This window comes from Perca fluviatilis, chromosome 22 (assembly GCF_010015445.1).
Source record: "Perca fluviatilis chromosome 22, GENO_Pfluv_1.0, whole genome shotgun sequence".
Classification (NCBI taxonomy): domain Eukaryota; kingdom Metazoa; phylum Chordata; class Actinopteri; order Perciformes; family Percidae; genus Perca; species Perca fluviatilis.
The window spans coordinates 25,314,672-25,338,593 of NC_053133.1; the positions used below are offsets into that span (position 1 = coordinate 25,314,672).

The 23,922-nt window shown below is 38.4% G+C and overlaps 1 pseudogene; it reads left to right on the top strand.

The window, feature by feature from the left end:
* Positions 1–15,748: 15,748 nt before the first annotated feature.
* LOC120552436 lies at positions 15,749–17,823 on the top strand (annotated as a pseudogene).
* The last annotated feature ends 6,099 nt before the right edge of the window (positions 17,824–23,922 follow it).

A 23,922-nucleotide genomic window follows, 5' to 3' on the forward strand; every position in this document is an offset into this window, starting at 1 on the left:
ACAGCACGCAACAATAAGACAACACATGCAAATAAACCACAGCACGCAACAATAAGACAACACATGCAAATAAACCACAGCACGCAACAATAAGACAACACATGGAAATAGCCCACACCACAATCAATGCCACCAACATAACCAATCACACTATGACAGACGCTCCACTCAGCACCAACTGCAATGTTTAATTTGAAATGAATGTAGCCTACTGGCAGTCTGGCACACGTAGGGTGCTCAGTATGTTATTATTATGTATGTCGGCTGTTGTTGTGTGTTGTGTGTGTGTGTGTGTGTGTGTGTGTGTGTGTGTGTGTGTGTGATGTTGTTTTTGTGTGTGTGTTGTGTGTGTGTGTTTGTGTGACGGCTGGCCAGCGAGGTTGTTAAGCCTGCAGCGCTTGTGGAATTTAACTCGAAAATGCAGCTAACCACAGGTTCCCGTTAATCTTATGATGGACATGTGTTGTGATTTAAAACAAATAATCCATCAACGGAGAAATAAAAGCCTCTTATTTTCTTATTTACGAAGCGGTCTGAGAGACCTCCAGCTTAGAGCGGGGTCTCTGCAGGGACTGTCTGAAGCGACGAGCTAGCGGTCCCGACGAGCTAGCTGGCTGTCGTCCACTTTATGGAGCTTCTCAATTCCGAAAACTTTGAAGCAAATTGTCAATTCGAGCGCGATTTACGCCAAGACTGCCTATATTCGAAATCTAAAGAGTTAATTTCTCGCCTAAAACGTATTCAGAAGTGAATTTAGTGATGAATAAAATGGCAAACATTGTTAAAATTGTCCTGTTGTTGGTCTGTCTATGTACCGGAAAGCCAATGGTTGAGGCACGTGTGCATCACTTAAAAGTGTCCCCTGGAAACACTTCCGTTGTGGTGTGGGCTATTTGCATGTGTTGTCTTATTAGTGTGTGCTGTAGTTTAGTTGCACGTGTTGTCTTATTAGTGCGTGCTGTGGTTTATTTGCAGGTGTTGTCTTATTAGTGCGTGCTGTGGTTTAGTTGCATGTGTTGTCTTATTGTTGCGTGCTGTGGCCTCTCAGGGCCACCGTACCTCCCCCTATCGTAAAGGTTCACATTACAGCTTGATGTTACGTAGTTGTCGCTGCACGTGTGGACGTTTGTTTGAACGATTAATTAACTGAATCTTTTTTTGTTTTCAGGCAGTGCTAAAGTTGCAGGCATTGAAATTGGAGTGGTTGTTCCCATTGTGGTTGTTGCCATTGTAGTTGTAGTCTTGCTGATTCTACTCTACAGATTTAGAACAAAACTTTGCAAAAAGTGTAACAAGGTAAATAGCAATTCTGCCTACACCTTCATTTATTTTGTGTGTGTAGTTTGTGCTAATGCTAATGTATTTTGACCTCAGACAAACAGGCCAAGAGGACAGCTGCAAACTAGACGTTGAACTACCCTTAAAGTAAGTATTCGGTATATTTTGTAATAACAATAGCACTGCTGCACTAAAGGAGAATATTATAATATTATTATTATATTATTTATTAATCCTACTTTAAATGTGCTTCAAACATTCTGCATTCTGGAGACACATGTTGTAATCCATTTCATGAATAAACATTAACCCTTGCTCCTCAGTTGAAAGTTGAATCTAGCCTAATTTAGGAATAAACTGCTCGTTTGTAAAGCAACGTGTTTTTAAGGATTCATTCCCTGGAGATGATGTCAGTTTCCTTTTTTTAACATCCAGGCCAGAGGACTACAGATGTAAAATAGCCTTTTGGCTAATTCTGGCATTTTTAACCCATGCAAAATCATGCGTTTTATTAATTTGCACTATACCCTTCCTAAATAAACTGAAATAAATTAAATTCTCCATTCAGGTGTCAGGTAGCAAAGCATAACATAATGCATGATATGGAACAATTTAAAACTAAAGTGACTCAATAAAATGAGGATAAAACAAGTCCTCATGTTTGCTGTGATGGTTTATTGTCCTCTGCAGAAGTTGTTTATAATGAACAATAAATGGGAGATTGGGAGTTCAATGTGTTTCAGGACTGAATTCTGTTCATTTTTGTTTACAGGGAAAATGATGAAGAAAATAACTTGCTTGAAAAGAAAAACACATCATCCAACAGCACTACAACCACCAGCTCTGGAGAAACCAAAGACAAGAGAGGTTCCACATAAACAGAGCTGGAGACAAACGTACCTCTACACCGGGGAATGGAGGATTAAATGACTCTCAGATAAACTGATGTGAACACTACACAACCTCCAGTATCTCAGAACATCTCTTCTCCACTGGAAACTCCAGGTTACAAAGTCAACACTGACTAAAGTTGGTGGCAGAATGAATGTGAAGTTTCAGTGGGAACACGAGAGAGAACAAGACGTTCAGGTCTGTGTTTTGGAGAAGTTCAGCAGACCTCTTCATCCAGACTGATAAATGAAGGACAAGGACGCTTTGACTGTAAGACTGCACTATGTTGTTTCTGACACGAACTGTTTTACTTCTTTATTATAGTGGGAGACTTTGTCCTGTTGTAGCACATCATGCTGTCCCTCCTCTACCTCACATCCTTGTGCTCCACCCTCAATCAAATCAATCAATTTGATTGGTCACATGATATTATACGTGGTACAATTCCAGTGAAATGTAATCCCATCAGCTTTTTTAACTTGTGCACGATTCATCATAGAATAGAACTGGCCTGGTGTATCCGGTACCTTCTTCCTGACTTTAACAAGGAGAAAAGGCTTTGAGGGTATTTGAGGGGATACGCTGAACGGTGCCGCTGCAAAATAACCTCGGGAAGAACTTGTTTTAGTGGAACATGTGTGCGTAGGGAGGTGAGCTCTGGAATTAAAATGGCTGTTGAGTGTGTGATGAGAATTTGACTCATAAAAAAGATAAATATAATATGATTGTCGGTTCTAGCTTGGAGGATGTTTCCCAAATTAACCAGGGTTTAGAATGCTAACACAAAGAAAGTGGAAGGTGAGGGACATCAGCGGCACCGTAACTATCCTGTAAATGAAACATCGTAGATATAGACTATGTTGATATTGACAGGGCGTAGTTCCTTCACTGCTTCTTCCCAAAATCCACTATCATCTCTTTAGTCTTGGTGACCTTGATGAGTAGGTTGTTGTCCCGACACCAGAGGGTCAGGTCCTTTCCTCCTGTCAGGGAGGCTTCTCATTGTTTTCTGGGATCAGGCCCAACACAGCTCTGTCCTCAGCCAACTTGATGATGGAGTTGAAGTTAAAAGTAGCTCAAACTAAATGGTAAAGAAGAACTCATTTAAAAAGCACACACACACACACATACAGACACACACACACAGATAAAGTGACTCAAACTGAGACAAGAAAGTATTCTGGTTCTTCTAAAAAAGGCACGAGTTATACAGTAAATGGTTAACGCATACAGACTAAATGTTTAGAGTTAGGGCGCAGTTAGCTGACTTTTCACAGCTAAATCATCAGTGCCGTTTGAACATCTCATAAAAAGATGATGAATTATAATATATACGCTACAACTCAAATCTCAAGAATTATACCTTTTAAGTCTGAGAGAGTAAATCAACACTACTTCATTGTTGGTCATGTCAATTTGCTTTCATATCTGCACTTGTGTTAAATTTTTTGTAAAGAGTGGAATATCAGCAACTATTAAATGGAGTGCCATGAATGTACCAGATGTTTTTTTTTTTCCATCGCCACTTCGATGAGTGCTGGAGTGACCATGATTAAAGCAATGCAATGTGTTATTTTGACTGTTGTCTTTATTGAAAAATAATAATAAACCAAAAGGCATCTGAGCTCAACTGCAGGTCAGAGCAGAACAAACAGCATTCATTGAGTACATTCCACAAAACACTACTGATTAAATCAAGTCATAAAGAATGAATCTTGTTTATTCTGGAGCATGAATGGAAGTGGAGTGTTTTATGTGTATTTGTACTTTTTAGTAATCAACAGTAAAGATGAAATGAATGTTTTATGTTGATTAGTATTCTTAGGGGTTGGAGAAGGTTTAGTATTTGTCCAAAAGCTTGAGCAAGTTCCTCAAACAGAACATTTGATCAGTCAGGATCAATGTAGGTTTATACAAGAACTGTGTTACATAAAATACCACATTGTTCAAGGAAACGCTAAAACGCAGTAATTTTACTTATTAGAAACCATACTTGTAGTTCAGCCACGTCTGTTTGATATTCTAGAAATCTTTTCTTTTTAAGGTTGATATCTCAACCTGTTATCATCACTTACAATCAGGGCGGGTTTCTAACCAATGAATGCACCATTCCCACTTTGACTCGTCGTCATGGAGCTGCCTGCATTCTTGCATTCAGTGTAAAGGTTGTTTTATGCTTCTGCGTAGTCGACTCGCGTACCCCGCACGAGCCCCTCGTCACCGCGAACCCTCCGGGCCCTCTGCCGGTAACTCCAGAAATTTGTAACATGGCGTGCGGTGCTGCAGGCACGTAAGGACTGTGATTGGTCAACTGGTCCTCTGTGTTTCAAGTAGCCTACTGTGGGGAGTAGCAACATGCTAGTTCACTGCAGGGCTGGACAGGCCATCGGGCATACCGGGCATTTTCCGGGGGCCGGCGACTCGCGCACAGACCAACCGATATATTTAGGCGCCTTTTAAATTTTTGGCCCCCCCAAACCAGCTCAATGGGGTTTAAGTCTGGTGACTGCGTGCCGCCACTTTTTCCTAAGGTAGTTCTGGCATAGCTTGGACTTATGTTTTGGGTCATTATCCTGCTGTAGGATGAACCCTGACCAACTAGCGCATACCAGAGGGTACTGCATGGCTGCAAAAATGCTTGTGGTAGCCATTTTGGTTCAGGGTGCCTTTCACTCTGTACAAATCACCGACTCTGGATCCAGCAAAACAGCCCCAGACCATCATGCTTCCTCCTCCATGTTTGACAGTTGATGTCACACACTGAGGAACCATCCTTTCGCCTACTTCGACGGCATACAAAAATCCTCGTAATTAACCCGAAGATTTCAATCAAGATTTCATCAGTCCATAACACCTTCTTCCAGTCTTCAGTAGTCCATTGACGATGTTTCTTGGTCCCAGGCAAGCTCTTTTTCTAATTCTGACGTCTTAGCAATGGCTTTCTTGCTGCAACTCGACCTATCAAACCTGCAGCTCAAGTCTTCTCTTTACAGTTGAAACTGAGACTTGCTTATTACCACCACTATCAAGTTGTGCTTGAAGCTGTTGTCCTGTGAGCCGCCTATCACACAAGCTGTTGACTCTCAGAAACTTGTCTTCTGATTCTGTTGTGGCTTTGGGTCTGCCAGACCTCTTCCTGTCAGAGTTTCCCCAGTTTCTAAGTGCCTTTTGATGGTGAAGAATACTGTACTCACTTACACCTTGACTTTCTTCACAATTTCTCTGTAGGAAAGACCAACATTCTTATGTGTTCTGATGGTCTGTCTCTCTTCCATTGTTAATTGCCGCTTGCCATAATTTTTCGATGGAAAAACACTACTTTCTGCAGTACAATACTGTTCAAATAATGCTCACGAGTGACGTTACCACAGTGTGTTCCAACAATACTTTTATACAAACAGAGGGGGTTGTAAGTAATCCAGACAAGTGTGAACACCTGGGGGAATTGGTAGCATCAACTTTCAAAGCTTGATCAACCTCCATTGCTGCGAGAACACCTTTACATTGTTAACCGATTTCTTGTTCCCTGAAAAAAGGCCTTTTTGTAAAATTCTGAAATTCACATTATTTTTCAGATTTGGGTAACCCCTTATTTTTTTAACCTCAGGCAGTTCACCACTTACCTTTGTACCATTTCAAGCTATTCATTAGACTTGAACTGCTAAAATTTCAATAAAAAACTAGAAAAATTGGGGTGTTCTAAAACTTTTGACCAGTAGTGTAAATATATATTTTTAAGAAGTAATTGTATTTAAATGGATATTAAGGATTGAATAAAATGTGAACACACCTAAGTTTCAACAGAGACTTCGGCACAGATTTATTACTTCCGCTTAGTGAGTACTCACATCAGATCAGATGACACAGAGCAGTCGGACTCTGCATTATTGTGGCGCGTCGGTCTGGATTCATTCTGTGTGCACATATCAGATGATTTAGTCAGAGCAGGTGGGCGCTGGGTATGAGCTTCAAAACAACGTGGATTCATTTTGTGTGCCAGACATCAAACAGTGATTACACTTGAGATACGGCATCAAGAACCAACTCACAGTAGCGTACACCAGTTAGACGGCCTTAAGGTGTGGCGTTTTTAGAACTGGATTTATATTCTGTTGAGGGATATCAAACAGTAAGGACAGAGGAAGTTTAAGAGGAGGATGACTGGGATTAAGTGGGTCATGTTGGTGCTGGTCCTGACCTTTCTGAGTCCTGCAAGAGGAGGTGAGTGAAGAGTTCACAGCCCAGAGATACCAGACATTAGTCGCGTGCGTCATTGGTTACTTTCACCAGAGAAAGGAAGGCTAAACAGGAAACATAATACATGAAATGGATTTAATCATTCAGATAGATTTGTGTTGCGTGTGCCAGTGCTTTAAGATATTATCATCTGAAACAAAAAGACATGAACTGAGTTTAGTTTTGTGTTACCTGAGTGAACATTTTACATGAAAGTTGTTCACAGCAACTAATGAGGGAAATACAACCAGCTGTTGAGTTTTACTGGTCTGACGAGCAACTTTCCTTGTATGGAGCTGGAAATACATCTCAAAATCTTGGTTCATAACTCTGAAACTATATGTATACTAGCAACATGCCAGTTAGCTGGAAAGACATCTTTTTCCCTAATGATCTGTGTTCTTTATAAAAAACATTTTTTCAATCAAAGAGAAATTTTCTGTGCATAATTTTAGAAACATTTCCCCAAAGTTCAGCCCTTTGTGTTTGTATTTTTTAACTTCAGGATGTTCACTAGAGTTTAAACTAAAAGCTCTGTTGGTTTGATCCAAAGTTTGTCTTACCAGTATGAGTTTATGTGGTTTGACCCACTCACTGATATTTAACTTACAAATGAAAAACTATATCTGTAATATCTACAAAGTGCAAAACACTTCTTTTCATTTAGGTTGAATGTGGGAAGTGGCAAAGATACAAACAGAATCTTGTATTAGGGGAATATTTATATTGATAACTATATATAAATAAGTAATTGTATTTGTTGTAACAAATTGGACTAAAGTAAATTAACTTCTGCTGTATGTATTAGGGGGGGCCTGTAATGATCATGTCAGCTGTCTAACAGGAATCCGTATTGAGGGTCCATTCCTACTGTACACTACACAACACACAAACACACAGGAGTGAAACCAGAGCTACGTTCTACAGAGTAAGAAACAAAATGACTTATGTACAAGCACAAACTTGGACTAGGAAAAGATTTTTACTTGAACAGTTAGATATAAATACAGCAGGTAACAAGTGGAGAATATTAAAGATAAATCAGCTGCAAAAGTGAAGAGGGCTGACTTAATAATCAGCTGTATCTGACATCTGCAAAACCTGTCAGGATACATTCTTACTGTAATTTTTACACACACACACATACACTTACATACATTTACATAACACACACACATAACAACACACACACACACACACACACACACACACACACACACACACACACACACACACTAATTGAATAATAAGGATCAGCAGCTGTTTTTAAATTCCTGATAGAAGTTACTGAAGAGAATGTTTCTGTGGCTACCTAAAGAACCCAACCCATGTCTCTCTCATCTCTTATCACATCATATTACTGTAAATCCTTTTTTTCAGATTCAGTTGTTTTTATATCTTTCCAAAAATACATAACTTTCAATATGTTTTGTGTAACACATGCAAGACAGTGAATGTAAATGTGCAAACCATGAGTGTGTGTATGTTTATGAGTGTGAGATGTGCAGGCTTTGAAAAGCTGCTCGTGTGCATATTTAACCTTTTATAATATTGATTGTGTTTATAAGAAGTAAAAGTAGAAATATTTTAAAATTCCCACTTCCTTAACAACTTTGATATAATTTTACTTTTCACCGGTGAAAGCTTGATTTGCCGTGCATAGCTTTACCTGATGGATGGATATGACATTAGCAACCAATATGCACCCATCGGCCCTTAAACTCTCCCGGGAACTGGTGTGGAGGAAAACGTTCTTGGTGCATTAAAATATTAAAGGACTGCATGTACAGTAAAGTCAAGCCTCTGTTCATAGTGAATGCATAATGAAACTACTCTATTCTGCAATTCAATAAGACAGAAAATGTCATCCATAATTGCAAAAAAGAAAAAGAAAATATGGAAATATAAACACGTAATTGATGCTCCAAACCAGCTTGGCTACAGGATTACATCTGTCGAAGCCAAATGAGGTCAGCAACAGCTGCAACCGGTCGCCTGCCTTCCAGCCGTTATCCAGATGCATCTTCTATAAAATGGTATAACAATAAATGAGTGCGCCAGTGACTGTGTACAGTTGAATAAAAAGAAAACTAAATCCAGAAAGCAAAATATATCGGGTATAGAGCGCGCAGAGAGTTTTCTAAGACTTTGGATTTATACGGCATGGGAGCCAAATCACATTTCAGAGGCTCCTACAGGTGCTTTTACTTTGAGTTCATATACGCTATCTCTGGCCAATCATTATGTCCTCCAATCTGTCCCTCAGGGCGGACCTCAGTCTTGGTGAAACGACCCTAAGGAGGTCGTGCAGAGCTGCGTCTGGGGTCATGGTCATGAACTTCTAAAATGTCACTTGCACCTGCAAAGTCAGACACTAGATGGAGCTGCCAGAATAAGTATAATTAGTATAGTATAGCCTACAATTAGTGCCCATATATATATATATATATATATATATATATATATAACACATATATATACACACACTAATAACACAAACACAACATAATACAGTATCTCACAAAAGACTAAGTACACCCTTCACATTTTAGTAAATATTTCACTATATCTTTAATGGGACAACACTGAAGAAATTACACCTTGCTACAATGTAGAATTAGAAATGCCCCCATATCTGCATACATTATAGTAGTTTTAGGGGCAATGTAAACATACAAATGCTTATACAGCTTAATATGGGGACTCATTAGGTAGAACTATAAACTACAAAACCTTTCTCTGTTATATAATATTCTTAATCATTAGATTTATAGTTTTGTTCATTGAACTTTATGAGTTATTTGAGGTGGTTGCTTGTTTAGCATTTTATTTTACTGCATTATACTGAGTGGTGTTTCTATAACCTATTTCCACCCCACCCACTATATAATCGAGAGTCAAACCCAATGTTATTATCTAAGAGTTGTAAAGGTAGAGGAGAGTTTTCCTGAGGTAACAGAGCATTATAATGGGAATACCTTTATATAGATAGATACATGTATCTATAATAGATAGATAGATACATGTATCTATCTATCTATCTACATAGATATAGATAGATAGGATACATGATTACTAGATAGATAGATATGTATCTATCTATATAAAGGGGGTGCTAAGCATAATACACAAGTATAATACATGTATCTATCTATATAGATACACTGTATCTATCTATCTATATAAAGGGCTTAAGTATAATACAAGTATAAAACATGTCCCCTATCTATCACCTATAAGATACATCGTATCTATCTATCTAGAGCGCTAAGTATAATGCTCTGTTACCTCAGGAAAACTATCCTCTACCTTTTACAACTCTTAGATAATAACATTGCGTTGACTCTCATTAATATGGAGTGGGGTGGACAATATAACAGAAACAACACTCACTCAGTATAATGCAGTAAAATTAAAACGCGAAAACAAACAACCCACCCAAAATAACCATAAAGTTCAGGGCCAAAACGTAAATCTAATGATTAAAAGCGGCATGAAAGCAGAAAAAAATGGTTTCTGCTGAATTTCTTCATCTGTTACACCTTACTTAAGTCCCCATATTAAGCATATATAAGCAGTATACAAATATTTAATACATTGCCTATAAAATTATTAATACATTTATATCCGTTAACACAAACATCTGCTTGCAACGACATTGTAACGTGTTATAAACCATTTATTAAATGTTTGTATACTACTAATAAATGCTACACAGGGGACTTAAAATTGAGAAAAAGTGTTGCTCTCAAATCTTTAGCTTTTAGTCTTGGTACACTCAACTTAAATATTCAACTGCATTTATGAGCTGAAGAGCAAAAAAGTTTGGGGGACAAAGTTTTAAACTGCATTGGTTTTAGCCAAGTGGACCCAATAAACTGGCCTTATGATCGGAGTAGATGTTGTACACAACGTATGGGTACTTTAATTGAAATACCCAACAGTACTAAGTGATACAGGACAACAGAGACACATACATACAGAAAGGTACAGATGTGCATGTCAGAATTAGTCTTTTCTGCTTACCTTTATGGCCTTTTGCTACGTTTACACACATGGTCGGGCTATTTTCATAAAGGGACATTTCAACCTCTCAGTTTTCAAAATAACATTGAGCACAGCTCAGTTTTCAGAAAAGTGTTCGCTTTACACGCACTCCATGTATATGTGGTCAAGAGCATGCCAAACCTGTAGGTGGCAGTGTAACGAGATGCTCAAGCCCGAAAACTAATCCACTTCTTCTCTTCCTCGGCTACCTAAACCTCCGTTTGTCTCAGTTTACATGCAAACGTTCAAACAAAGTTTTCCAAAATCTCCACTCAGGCCGGAGTTTTAAAAAAGAATGCTTTCAGAGACTACTTCTCCGCTTGCGTGGAAACAAAGGGCACAAACGGAGGGAAACGTCTCAGTTTTTCAAAATGACCATGCACGTTGTTCCACGTTGTTTCCTCCTCCTCTGATCCAGGAACTTTTCCTCTCACCCTCACAGACTCGACCGGCGCAGTAACCTGAATGAGAGCAGCCCGCTGACTGTTGAGACACCAACGGACAATCAGACGTCCAGACTGGATCTCCGTTAACCTGAGGACAGACAGAAACAACACGGATTCACCAACCAACTTACCAAAATACTAACAAAACAAGCACGCAGCTACACGCGTGACGAGGAACTAGCCGCTTCTTACAGACCGAATGTTTCTTCGAGGCTTTTAAAACTATATTTTAAATGACTTGTTTTTTAGCATATTTGGGTGTTTTTCTAACGAGGAACTTTTTGTTGGCTCCTGTGGAAACCCTGACAAACGGATGTTTAATTGCAAAACATGCACTCCAAAAATGAAATGCTTTCAGCGTCTTTGTGGAAGGGGTTTGTGGAACCTGCTGTTATTTCAGGAACTCTTTTAGGTCAATGTTGTCTCATAGAGAACCCTTGAAGACGCATGCTGTTGAATCATCACAATCTCTTCCCCGGAAACTAAACAAAACGGTTCACATTTGGCCTCCACGGAGATTCGCCAACGATGGTCGTTCAGACTTGGCCTCGGGTGAGTCCAACGAGCGTAACTACTGTCAACGCAGCGCGGAGATGCTGTCCTGTGTTGCTTTGCTCACACCTTTGATAAACCTAATCTGACTGCTAGTTTTGGGGTGGTGTCATTTTCTTTAGTCTATGGCCCAACAGGTAAATTAGGTCTCCACGTTTCAAGAAATCATCAAACATGCATTTTAGATAGAGATGAGAGTATATCCAGTTGTTCCTCATCCTTGTTTGCTCAGCACCGTTAAATTATAATGCACGGGACACAGGAGGTTTCTACCTGGAAGTTATTGCAAACAAACATTGAAATTGTGTCCATAGGTCAAATGTTTAATTTAAGTTTCCCTGGGTCAATGTTGAAATCAAGCACAGCTTCTACCTTACTGATGTTAAACTCCTCAATACACCCTCAAATATGAGGAAAGACCGTTCTCTTGACTTTTGACATTGATGTCTCCACAGTGGCTGACCATTCAAAGTGCAATTAAAACGTCCATCTCCTTTTGTTCTGGTGCAATGTGAACTGTGAAGACAGCCCTTGCCATTCACTGATAAATGCTAGCCAAAGGGTCCGTAGGTAGGATTGCGAAGATCCAGGACTTAGCCAAAACATTTGAACATGGACAATTTCTCAGTCCCTCCTCTGCTAAAGCCCAAAATGGTCCTCCTAAGGCCCTCCCCCACAAGGGAGAATGAATGCGTGTGCATGAGCAGTGATTGACACGCTAGTTAGACACTCCTGGCCATGATTGGTGCATCTGAACAGGGAGTGGTGGATTTTTCCAAATCACACTACAGGCTGTAGGTGGTGCCAGAGGAGCCAGATTTTATGTAGATCTACTGGAACATAGGGTCAGTTTCAGCAAATATGACAGAAAGTTAGTTTTATAAGTCTTACCTACTGCACCTTTAATATGTACTAACTTAACTTAATTTGCCCCTTGAAACATAGGTATGCAGGAGGCTACAACAGCGTTTGGACTCCCTGGCTCTCCGTGCCCTTAAAAGTTAGGACTGTGAAAAAGAGCCTCTGTGTGAATTATGTTTTAAACCAGGTAAAGAGGTCCTTTTCTCTTGCGGTTGGAGTCGTGGCACTAGTAGGAAACTCTGCTCTTGGACACTTGCACGGACTGGAGTTCTTTTTTTTTTAAAGATTATTTTTTGGGGCATTTTAGGCATTTATTTGACAGGACAGCTGAAGACATGAAAGGGGAGAAAAGACATGCCGCAGAAGGGCAGCAGGTCAGATTCAAACTGGGCTCGCCGCGACGAGTAAACCTCTATATGGGCACCCGCTCTACCAACTGAGCTATCCGGGCTGGACTGGAGCTCTAAAATAAAAAGACTACCTACTACCTACTACCTACACTGTTGTTGTAGAACAATCCGATCACGGTTGCTCCGTGTTGTATGCTTATTGCTTTTAATTGCATTAATTGCTTTAATTTGCTTGCTTGACCTTTATGAGTTGACTCGCCACTCTGAGAACAAAGTGATACGGGCGGGTTCAGCTCAACAATGTTGTGAATGTTTGATGAAAGACACGGGAGTGTATTTATATTGTAACAATTGCCCCAGGCATTTCGTAGTTAGATAAGAAAGGGGCAACAGCGAGAGATTGGTTCAAGGTTGGTTCACACAGATAAATCGTCAGGGAGGAGAACAGTTACACAATTTATAAAACAAGGTCAGATGAAAATGGGTAGGTTCAGATTCACAACAACCCTCCTGCTGCATTTAGACCTTCCTGTCTGTGATCTTAAAGGTTAAGCTCCTGCGTGGTTATAAAACTGAATGTGACTGAACAATACTAGACTTTGAGAGTCTGTCAATCACTGACAATAACTCCAGTCAATATTTAATCTGCAGCAGATTGAAATAGTTTCTCTTTCTCTCTCCACTGCCACACATTGCTGAAAAAACGCGTCACGTTTTCATGAATTATACTTGACCTCTTTCACAAATGTGTCATAATTATTGTAAAGTTAATAAAAAAAGACTAATCACTGAAGATTTGTGTGTGTGGTTTTTGTTGTTGTTGAGTTATGACAAAACTAAATTGCTTTGTGTAATGACCCTTAAGGTTGGCAATATTCTATATTTTCCTAACTTTCCACTTTCATTCCTATCTATATTCTGAAGGTTTTTACAGAAAGGTTTGTTCATATATCACTCATAGCCCAATTTATGTAACATTTTAAAACTTAAAACATGGAGAAAATATATACACTTTTATGGCTGTTGACAGAATTTTCATATTTATGAAGTAATAAAAGAGCTATCCAAACTCCCCCTTTTAAAAACCTTTGGCTCTAATATGTCAAAAAGAACTTTGAACCTGGCTAAATCCAATGTTTCTGTTGTGGACATGTTTGCAAATTAGCACATATTTAATAAGATAATGTCTCAATAGTAAATTTACACAAAATTTCAGAAAACTTGTGGTATAAAAGATAACCGTCTTAATGTAAGTATTCAACTGGTGAGGTTGGTTTTATTAGTCAAATGTTTTACCCTACCCTATGTTAGGTTTGTGCCTAACCAAAACACGTTAATTGCATAATTATGACTAGAAAAACTTGACACAATGCTGAGCTGCCCCCCAGCTCTCAGGATGATATACACCACTTCTGTGAAGCATATGCTGTTGGACCTGCTATCTCCCCTAAATATCCCCTGATCCCTCCCCAAAAATACAAAAATGTGGGTCTCAAAAAAAGAAACACCCCTCATGCTGGAATGCATGAAAGTTGATAACCCTGTCCAAGACACGCATGCGAGTCCCAACTAAAAACATATACATACACACACATACATATATATATACATATATATATATACATATATATATATATATATATATATATATATATATATATATATATATACATATATATATACACATACATGTATATATGTATATATATACATATATGTATATATATACAGTGCCTTACGTGAAGGCACTGTATATATACACATATATACATATATACATATATATATATATATATATATATCATATATATATATATATATACATATATATATATATATATATATATATATATATACATATATATATATACATATATATATATACATATATATATATATATATATATATCGCGTATCGTATCGCGTCTGTCAAAGATGTCGGCCGTTCTGCATATGTGCGATTCACATCGTGTAGGAGTATTGAATTCTTACTAAAGTGCAATTTTGATATTGATAAAATCCCCCTTCAGCTACCTAACGTTCATAGACAAGTTCTTTTATTTTGTCTTCTTATTTATAAACAATTTTTCCCCCCACAAACATTTGATATGGAATAAAAAAGATGCCAAATATAAGAACAAGTCAATATTTTATCCCAATTGGGTCCAAAACTATATTTTATTGATTTCCCAGTTGATTAATGACAACGGTCACTTATTCAGATTTCTTAATGAAGTTTAATATTCCAATAATTGCACGAGAATATAGCATAGTATTTGATGCTGTACCCACGGGTTATGTTATACTGCTGCAGGATAGTAATGTGTCTAATGACCAGTCAACATTAGGAACACATGTTTTATTAAATGGTATTGACATAAAGGGATAAAAATTGCAATAAAAGATATTTTAGACATTTTACACATTTCCCACAGTTGCTCAATGCAAACATTATTGGAATAACCACTATGGGAATATCAATTGGAATTTGATTTGGACATATTATAATAAATATGTTGTTAGTACTAAGTAAATGAAGTACATTTCAAAATGGTCCATTGCATCTACCCAACAAATACAATTTTAAAGAAATATAAATCTGATTTTTCTGAATCCTGCATATTTTGTGGTGTTTTCACAGAGACGATTGCACATTTGTTTTGTAGATGTTTTTATGTCAGATTGTTGTGGATTGATGTGGACGACGATTTCATGTATTGTGTGGCTCCAGGATAAAATTACAAAGTAGAGACATTCTTTTTAAATGTTATATCCATGAATGTCACATGGTCTGAAAGAAAACTTACCTATTTAAAAATGACATGAAATTATATTTTGACTGAAGGACTGACAAATAAGAAAGCCATCCAGACTCTGAACATTTACAATGCCTTAAAACCTCTTTAATGTAAATTTCATGTGACCCTTTTTTCATGTATGTATGTATTTGTTTTCAATGTGTTTGTGTATCTGTACTTGAATAATAAAGTTTTTTGAAGACAAAAAAAAAAAAAAAAGACTCACATTGTGTATTGACAAACCACTCCCTCTTCAAAAAAAGCCAGCTCTTTGCACATCCGGCCTTGTTTCCTCCCACTCACTGTTATGCAATTGTGAGAAGGGACGGGCAGGAGCTGACAAGCCTTATTCAGTGAAGATTAGCAAATAAACAGGAACAAAAGTTAACAGAGTTTGGTTTCGAGTCAGAGCACAGACTGTTCAGAGAAACTCTCACACACTGCCACGAGGAGAAATGGCGCAGAAAGGAGTTCAGCTGGACCGGGAGACATTCTCTTGTTCTTTCTGTCTGGATCTACTGAAGGATCCGGTGACTGTTCCCTGTGGACACAGCTACTGCATGAACTGTATTAACATTTTCTGGGATCAGGAGGATGAGAAGAAAATCTACAGCTGCCCTCAGTGCAAACAGAGCTACACTCCGAGGCCTGTCCTGCTGAAAAGCACCATGTTAGCAGCTGTAGTGGAGGAGCTGAAGAAGACTGAACTCCCTGATGATCACTGCTATGCTGGACCTGAAGATGTGGCCTGTGATTTCTGCACGGGGAGAAAACTGAAAGCCCTCAAGTCCTGTAAGCAATGTCTGGTCTCTTACTGTGAGAAACACCTTCAGCCTCATTTTGACGCTTTTCAATTAAAGAAACACAAGCTGGTGGACCCGGTGAAGAAGCTCCGGGAGAGAGCCAACGTCTGCCTCGTCATAATGAGGGGATGCAGATGTTCTGCCGTACGGATCGGAAGTTTATCTGTTATCTCTGCCCCCTGATGAACACAAAGGCCGCACGACACAGTCTCGGCTGCAGCAGAGAGGGCGAGAAGCTGGGAGAGCTCGGACGGGGAGGCGGACAAAACATCCAGCAGAGAATCCAGGACAGAGAGAAAGAGGTGAAGCTGCTTCAACAGGAGGCGGAGGCCATCGACGCCTCTGCTGATAAAGCAGCGGAGGACAGCGAAGATCTTCAACGAGCTGATCCATGTCCTGAGAAAAAAGCTCCGGTGTGAAGCAGACGATCAGATCGGAGCAGAAAATGAAAGCGAAGTCAAGTCGAAAGAGCTTCAGGAGAAGCCTGGAGCAGGAGATCACTGAGCTGAAGAGGAAAGACGGCGAGCTGATGAAGCTCTCACTCACAGAGGATCACAACCAGTTTCTGCACGAGTACCCCTCACTGTCACCAGTCAGCGAACCTACGATCATACCCGGCACCAAAATGCATACTCTGTGGTTCTTTGAGGATGTGACAGCAGCTGTGTCAGAGGTCGGAGCTAAACTACAGAAAGTTCTGGGTGAGACATGGACAAACGTAAACACCAGAGCTGTGTTCTTAAAATATTCACGTGAAATGACACTGGATCCAGACACAGCACACCAGCAGCTGTCATTATCTGACGGGAACAGAAAAGCAAGATTTACGACAGGACAGCATTGTTCTAGTCCAGGCAAATTCACTTCATGTCCTCAGGTCCTGAGTAAACAGAGTCTGACTGGACGTTGTTACTGGGAGGTGGAGTTGAGAGGGAGAGAAGTTTGTGTCGCCGTCGCATACAACAGCATCAGCAGAAACGACTTCAAAGGAGACTGTACATTTGGAGGGAAAAACGGATCTTGGGCGTTATCATTATACGGCGGTTATTCCGACGACTGGGCTTACTTTCGGTACAACAATGTTCAAACTCCCGTCTCAGGTCCTCGGTCCTCCAGAATAGGAGTGTACCTGGATCACAGCGCAGGTACCCTGTCCTTCTACAGCGTCTCTGAAACCATGACGCTCCTCCACAGAGTCCAGGCCTCATTCACTGAGCCTCTCTATGCTGGATTTCGGCTTTCACATTATGAAGACACTGCTGAGTTCATTAAGCTCAAGTCAAATGTTATTACTTTGTACTGATTTTGGCAGCATTTCTTTACAGATCAGCCGTCAATCAAACATTAGGAGATGTACTTTGACGTCTTCTCATTAGTTGATGTGTAAATATTGTTGAGTTCCTTTGGGTGGCGCTCCTTCCTGCGTTGTTTAGCCATGAAGGCCATCACTGCCCATGATGATGAGCCATGGTTATAATGGTTTTATAATGGTTTTTAATTAGGTTTTATTTTAGTTCCCGATTTTTTTCAACTGTATTTTTGTATAGTATTATAGTTTTGTATGAAAAAGCCAATTTCTGCCAATGTGATGGGAAAATACTGATCATTTTAAGAAAGTATCATAATTTATAGTTTCTTTTTTACCGCCATATTGATGGGCTTCCTTAGTTATCAGAGTGCATTTGTATATATGTAAAGCATATACAGTATATAGCATATCATTAGTTTTAAAGTTTTAGTTTGTTTTGTTAAGGCAAGTGATAATGTATTAGATGGACATATATACAAAACACAATGTTGGAGAACTGTATGTAAATGGTCATGATGTTTAATGTTTAATCATCATCAGTAGTGAAATATTATGCTACAAAACTAAAATAAACAGATGTTCTTTTTTTTTTTTACCAGGCAATATCATTTGAGTTTAGTTTTTATTTTATTTAGGTTTATTTACTCACAACATTTTAACTGCTTATTTTAGCTTTAGTTTACTATAATAACCTCAATCTGAGCTGACATTTCTCTGCATGAAAATGTAAACTTCTCTTCTCTCTGTGCTCTAAATGTTTGATGAATATTTGAATTGATGCATGTTGCATGTTTTGTTCTCATCCACCGCGGGTCTGAAGAGAGAAAATACCAGACGGCCTTTATCGGAAATATTTTGTTCTCACCATATTTGTAAAGAAATCTCTGATTACATATATTTGTTTGGCTGGCCTGTGATCTGTTATAAAACAATTCACTGTTCATTATTCTCTGCCCACACGGTACACTGCTCTGATTACAGACAACTCCCATGATCCCACGCTACTTCACAACCTCACCAAACTGTGTCTTTAGTTATGGTTTTGATTGAGAGAAAATGACATATTGTGCGTTTAACAGATGTTACTGATGTGTGGCTGACGGTATGAACAAACTGAAGGTTAACATGATGAATAAACAAACATGAACTCAGTATTTCTCCCTGTGTCTTCATTCCAGGGTTCAGACAACGCTGATGGAGAACATGTTGACGTTTTCCCTCCTGAAACACCACAAAGTATAGAGCTGATGTTTAGAGGGACAACTCCGTTTATGACCAGAAGTCACAGCATACTATGTTATTAGAGATTTAGCTTGGGATGTTTTGACATTTTGATTTCAGGACTGCCTCCTGCAAAGGCCCAAAAAATTAAATCCTGTGAACATTTTAAAAGGAAACATGAGAGAGAGAGAATACTGTTTATAATAAGGATAAGAGTTGTTCCAATAAAATCACGAATAAGCCGAACAAAATAAGTTATTATATAATATATATTATATAATTATATCTTCTTACAAATACATTAGGTAACATTTAATAATAACCACCGCTAATAAATGGTAATTTGATAGATACACTTAAGATTAATAGATATTTTACTGTTAAACAATGAAATGATAGTTAATGTTCACTAATGATGTTATTTTAAGCATTTATTGTTGCACACATCATGACATTATGTATATTATATGAAGTATTTATAATAAACTACAGCGTGTGTTCATGGAAATGAAGGAATACAACAGTGTGAATCATTGGTGTTATTACGGCACAGAGGAAGAAATCTATCAGGCTGTAAAACTTGTGATTTGTCACATTTTCTGCCTCAGTCATGTGTCACATCCTGCCACTCTGTCCCTTCCTGCAGCCCCACCCTAACTTCACCAAACCCATTTAGCGTTATTCTTTACCTACCTACCAGACGCCGCGAACCCTTTCATCCCAGATCCTTCCACTCACGTGTAAATTGATAGATTTTATTAATCCCAAATTGGGAAATGACTCTGTTACAGCAGCAAGTTACAGGGACATACACACATACTAACTCACACACAAAGAAAATACAAGAAATATACTAGAAATAATAAATAACATAAAAAATAAGATAGAATGAAATAAGATATCAAAACATCCAAATGCCAGAACTACTGAAATAAATTATACTTAGAGGAATGAAAAGAATGTACACGCTTAAACAAGTGTAGAATAAAATGTACAACCTACATACATAGTATATATAACCAAATAAAATATGTATAATATTGAATATGAAGTAAGTATCATAATAGTGCAATATTGTAATTTGTGAGGTAATGAGGGAGTTATCTTACACACAGTAGGTATGGTTTACTGAACCAAAAAGATGAAAAAAAACAACTTCAGGGGATTGTGAAGATGTGCGGAAAGTTGCCGGCACTACTCTGACCGATCTCTCCAGTTCATTTAAAGAGAGAGTTTTTAAGAAGGCGCAGTCAGTCTTAGCAGACCAGAGGTACTCTCTGTTGCAGGCATTTCAGTTACTCCTGTCTGGCTGTACCCTAACTTTACCCTTGAAATCAGTTAATGTTTCACAACAGTGTTCACTGTGTAATACCCAGGGCTACCCAGCTATTGTGAAACTTTGAACTTTAATCCGATTCATACAGTATATTGCCACACACATATCGGCTGATGCACTATCTCTAAAAAATAGCGAGGTGTTTCTGTCCAATCAGACTGGTTGGCCAGCCTTGTCAGTGTGACACTCCCAGCTGGAAAGTCATTTTTTCTCAGTACATGTCAGGAAATTTACCGGAAGGATGTGTCGGGGCAAGTGTGTCGTGGTTTTTGTGGTCTTGACCTTTTTGTGGACTTTTAACAGAGCAGGTGAGCCATACTCATATGTTTAACTTGGTATGTTAACTTGGTACATTGGTTGTTTTTGCCAGAGAAAGTAAGAATACCAGGAAACATAGTTAATTTATTTAACTATGTTTATTTATTTAGATCTATGATAAAAAAATCTATAAGACAATCCACCCAAAAAACATTATCACGCTTTTTTTTAATAAAATATAAACTGCTGTTGGCTTTCACTGGAACAAAATGACGTCCACCTGATTGTCATGTGTGGAGGAGGAAAGCTCAGCACGTAACACTGAAACTATTTACATAGATACTAGAGATAGGCGAGTAAATAAAATGTCTAATATGAAGAAGCGTAACTAGCAAGTCCTTTACTTTAGGTTTTATAAAACAATTTGTTAACATATAAATACTGTGATTGTTCATTAACAGAATCATACTTTGAACTACAGACTAAGTGACAAAGTCCAGCACTGGGTTAGTTACTCACAGCTCATTAAGTCTTACCTGGCATCCTACAAAACCTGTCTGAATGCATTCCATTTTTTCACACACACTCATACCATGAATGCTATCATTTTTGTTTCCTTGTTACTGAAAAACAAAATGTAACCTCTTAAATCAACAACAAAAAAAGATGTTATACTAACCTGCATCCTTTTCAGCCCAAATAATGTTTTGATTTTGCGGTCTTTTAAATGTTTTGTTGTTTTCTACTTTTAAAGTTTTATGGTTTAAATGACAGCTGACAGACACAGTTAGCAAGAAGCTGGTGAATATAGTGCAGCATTTAGCAGTTAAAGAGACATACATGTCCATCAGGAATGGGTGGAGACCAAACCAGAGGAAAAATAGGCGATTATCAAGTCATAAATTCTTGCCCTGACTCGGCAGACTACACCTTGGTCCCCAAAAAAGTATTTCCTCGTTACTGAAGAATTTTTTTTTAAGTATATGTGTATAAATATTATTAATGTTTATCAGCAGGAACAGGAATCGACTATGTTGTTTTGAAGATTAAGCTTAAAGGTGGAAATTGGATTTTGTAGTGTGTTCCAATCATGTACTACTGCAAAGCGGAAGGCATTGCGTCCAAAGGTAGTAGAAGTAGAGGGGGTACTAAATTTAATAAAATTACTTGATCTTGTGTGATAGGTGTTATGAGCAACATGAAAAAGAGATGACAAATAGAGAGGTGTCTTGCCCAAGATGGTCTTGTATATGAAGCAAAACCAATGATGAAGCCGCCGTGTGTGAAGGCAGGGCCAGCCCAACATTTTATACAAATCACAGTGATGAGTATGAAAAGGAATGTTGTGGCAGCTACCTGAAGAACCCAACCCATGTTTCTCTCATCTCTTATCGTCATTTACTGTAAATCGAAATTGATAACATACACATTAACCATTTAGATGTGAGTGTGTTTATAATTACTAGTATTAGTGGACATCATTCTTTCTCATCATTACTATTATGGTTTTTTGACGAGTTATTGTAAACTGTCATTGCTTGGCTTTGTCTTTGCTAAAAAAAAAAAAAAAAATGTTTACAGCCATGCTTTTACTGAGGATTAACAGGACTAACATTGGCAAAGTATTCATTTTTGATGCAGGTCTGATGCAAGTCTCATAAATGGCAACATTCAATTATGTTAGTGTATGTAAATAAAAATGGTGAAAACATTAATAACCAGGCCTTTAAAGACAGCTGACTTGGATTGTGCTGCCATTTTCTCTGAACTGAACTTTGATGGATGACTCTTTACCTGATGTGTTGCAGATATTCAGGTCTCCTGTGATTTCATGGAGAGCTGCATCTTACCGTGCAGTTTTCCGCCTGGTGATGAAGTAGTCATCCACTGGATTCAGATGACAACAAAAGAAACTCTGGCTCATTCCTACTATTACAACCAGGACCAGCTTGGACTCCAGGACCAGCACTTCAGAGGCAGGACGTCTCTGTTCAAGGACCAGATCTCCAGAGGAAACGCCTCGCTCCGGTTGACAGGGGTGGAGGTTCAGGACCAGGGAAGATACAAGTGCTACACCAGCACCATCACTGGCAACAAGGACTTATTTATCAACCTAAATGTGGACGGTATGAGAAACACACAGTTATAACAGAAAACAAATATTAATAATTAATTAATTAACCTTAAGTTAACTTAAAAGTTATCATTTCAGAAGGTAGCTACCTGGAACTCAACTCGGGGCCTGATCACCCCCGGATGGGTCTCCCAGGCGAGGGTGTCTGATGTTAAGACCCTAAACACCTGATGACCCGGTCTATCACTGACGATGTGTCCAGGTTGCATTGCAAGGTGTATCATGTGACTTCAGAACTTCACAGAAAGTTTAAGAAACATGAGAAACCGTGAAACTTTCCAATTCAAACTTTTGTGAATCACAATGCATTAACATGTTAAGTTAATTAATTAGAAAACATAAGAGAGAAAAACTGTCATGGCTAAATTAAAGAGGACCCTTGATCTCTCACCTAAAGATATCTGAAGGAAAATGGATGAGTACCCACAAGTCTCCAAATATCAAATATTCCCAGTTTATAATAATCCCATGCAGTTTAGGGCACAAACCATTTCAAGGCATTTCGTTGTAGTGAGACAATTTTTTTTAAACTTGACCTCACTGTATATTAAAATTGCATTATATTAAATCCTAACCCCTGTATATCGTATCGGCAGATTCTTGCCAAATCACAGCCCTCCTCTCTAGTCCAATTAAACTTTGTATCTCACCAACTTACTCAGTGACGTGTGAACGCACACTGAAGTACCTGCAAGTATACTACAGGTAAGTAACAAGTGTTGGTTCTGTGAGGGACACTTCAACTTTCTTTCTTCACTTCAGTCACAAGAACACTTTTAAAGCAGCAGGTAAACGTTCAGGATCTTTTTAAGTTGGACTTAAAGTGAGTAAATACAGGGTGTAGAGCTCTCTGAGCTACAGCACACAAACAACAGGCTGATAAGGTTTACTTCCTGGGAGAGGAGACTGAAAGTAATACAAGGTCATCCAGCAGATAAGGACACCTGCTCAGTCGACCTAGTCTCTTTGGTGAGAAACTTACTGTGCTGATTGCAACAAAAAACACAATATAAGCAAACGTTACATCTTAAAGAGAAAGTTATGATTCTCTTACAACTGTCCGACTCTTAGTAGTAGTGGTTTATCCATCACACTAGTTCTTTTTTTAATTCATACATTTGCAAGTTAACTTTACTATTTATTTTCTTAGAATTATTTAAACTATTATTTTTTATCCCTGTCTCTAAAACATATCAGACCAGAGAATTTTTTTTTAAATAAATATGACCTCCCTGAAAATACGTATGAACAGAGGAAGAAAAAACAGGAACTCCAGAACTTAACCTTTGGGAGTCCGGTAGATGTACATTTTCACCACGGTTGAAAATCTCCCACATTATCACTTCTCAAACAATTTTACATAAAAGTAGATCATTTTTTTGTTTTTGTTGCAGCTCCTGTG